We start from the raw sequence: 2500 nt of genomic DNA, 5'->3' as shown, positions 1-2500 counted from the left end.
GAGAGAGAGAGAGAGAGAGAGACAGAGAGAGAGAGAGAGAGAAAGGGGGGCAGTGGGCCTTGGTTAGCTAAATGCACTGCGTTTAGAAATGTCTTTGCGGTGGGGATGCTCGCGGTGGGGATGCTCGCGGTGGGGATGCTCGCGGTGGGGATGCTCGCGGTGGGGATGCTTGCGATGGCTAGTTAAATGAAACAGTCAGGATCAGGGTGGAGCCTGCCTGCTAGCCATCTACACCCCATGGGTCTTCTCTTTTAAAAATGTGTATGTATCATTTTGTTTTAACAGAAATACCTTATTTACATAAGTATTCAGACCCTTTTGTTATGAAACTCAACATTTAGCTCAGGTGCTTCCTGTTTCAATTTATAATCCTTGAGATGTTTCTACAACTTGTTTGGAGTGGCACCTGTGGTAAATTCAATTGATTGGACATGATTTGCAATGGCACACACCTGTCTATATAAGGTCCCACAGTTGACAGTGCATGTCAGAGCAAAAACCAAGCCATGAAGTTGAAGGAATTGTCCGTAGATCTCCGAAAAAGGATTGTGTCGAGGCATAGATCTAGGGAAGCGTACCAAGCGTACCAGCATTGAAGGTCCCCAAGAACACAGTTGCCTCCATCATTCTTAAATGGAAGAAGTTTGGAACCACAAGACTCTTCCTAGAGCCGCACGGCCAAACTGAGCAATCGGGGGAGAAGGGCCTTGGTCAGGGAGGTGACCAAGAACCTGATGGTCAATCTGAAAGAGCTCCAGAGTTCCTCTATGGTGATGAGAGAACCTTCCAGGAGGACAACCATCTCTGCAGCACTCCACCAATCAGGCCTTTATCGTAGAGTGGCCAGACGGAAGCCACTCCTCAGTAAAAGGCACATGACAGCCCGCTTGGAGTTTGCCAAAAGGCACCTAAAGTACTCAGACCATAAGAAACAAGATTCTCTAGAATGATGAAATCAAGATTGAACTCTTGGGCCTGAATGTCAATGTCCTTGAGCGGCCCAGCCAGAGCCCGGACTTGAACCTGATCGAACATCTCGGCGAGACGTGAAAATAGCTGTGTAGCGACGGTCCCCATCCAACCTGACAGAGTTTGAGAGGATCTGCAGAAAATAATGGGAGAAACTCCCAAAATACAGATGTGCCAAGCTTGTAGCATCGTACCCAAGGAGACTCGAGGCTGTAATTGTTGCCAAAGTTACGTAAATGTGACTTTTTGTTGTTGTTGTTGCTAACATTCTAAAAACCTATTTTTTCTTTGTCATTATGGGGTATTGTGATGTCATTATGGGGTATTGTGATGTCATTATGGGGTATTGTGATGTCATTATGGGGTATTGTGATGTCATTATGGGGTATTGTGTGTAGATTGATGAGAAAAGAAAACACAAGTTTAATCCATTTTTGAATAACGCTGTAACGTAACAAAATCTGGAAAAAGTCAAGGGGTCTGAATACTTTGCAAATACACTCTATACTCAGGCGTGCCTTGAGGAGCCAATGTTGTTGAATTAAATCTCTTCATGAGCCGCTGTAGTGATTCTTTAGCGTGTAAAGGGGGGGGTCAGATCCAACCTAATGTCTTATGTAAGATAAGTACTAATGGAGTGATGTCCGAAAGTATATCATATCTCACGCTTTTCAAGCTAGACTCTTGTTGTTTCAAAAGCATGATGCATATGACCCGACCTCATGGTCCAGAGAAGTGCATTAGAAAGGGAATAAGGTTCTCTCTGTCTCTCTGTGCCCCTTGACTCATCACTCTACTCAATAGTGTTAAAGTTTTTAAGATTTCAATCTGAGTGAAATTAGAGCGTGACTATTGGATTTTAGTTTATCAGTCGAACCAGATGGATTCTTTATAATAGATGATGTTACCAATCTGTGCAATCCGGTGTTGCTGAACAGATCAATAGTCAATCCATATTAACTGGGTCATTGGGGCAAACACACACACATGGTCCGTTAGTACACACTCTGATTCTAAACAGTTGTTATCTTTGGTCACTCTTCACTCTCTCAGTCGCACCTGGCTGTAGGTATGCAGGTGTGTGTGTGTGTGTGTGTGTGTGTGTGTGTGTGTGTGTGTGTGTGTGTGTGTGTGTGTGTGTGTGTGTCTGCAGGTATGCAGCTCTTCCAGTCACATACCTTTCCTAAGAGGAAAGATGAAAAGATATGTGAGCGTTGCTCACACTGGTACCTGGTTAGCAGGCTCTGACACACAGTCAGATGAGTCCACAAAGAGCCATTTCATCGGGACATCAGAAGGATACTGACTGTTTTCAACACAAGACTGCCTGCCGTCCATTTAGTTTGGAAACAGCAACAGGACAACATGACCTAAAATGCAGTTCCAGCAGAGCCACCACTGAAGAGGAGAGATAGCAGAGCCACCACTGAAGAGGAGAGATAGCAGAGCCACCACTGAAGAGGAGAGATAGCAGAGCCACCACTGAAGACGAGAGATAGCAGAGCCACCACTGAAGACGAGAGATAGCAGA

The 2500-nt window shown here is 45.0% G+C and overlaps 1 protein-coding gene across 1 annotated transcript in view; it reads left to right on the top strand.

Annotated features, from left to right (window-relative positions):
- Positions 1 to 2308: 2308 nt before the first annotated feature.
- The window catches only part of atp10b (ATPase phospholipid transporting 10B), a 58028-nt gene continuing 57836 nt past the window's right edge, over positions 2309 to 2500 (top strand). Inside the window, exon 1 of the mRNA XM_036969663.1 lies at positions 2309 to 2500. This exon is cut by the window's right edge and continues 975 nt beyond it. The gene's annotated coding sequence lies outside the window, so the exon portion shown is untranslated.

This window comes from Oncorhynchus mykiss, chromosome 31 (genome assembly GCF_013265735.2).
Source record: "Oncorhynchus mykiss isolate Arlee chromosome 31, USDA_OmykA_1.1, whole genome shotgun sequence".
Taxonomy (NCBI): Eukaryota; Metazoa; Chordata; class Actinopteri; order Salmoniformes; family Salmonidae; genus Oncorhynchus; species Oncorhynchus mykiss.
Note: the sequence above shows the minus strand (reverse complement) of the source record. Positions and strands in the feature narration are given on the sequence as shown.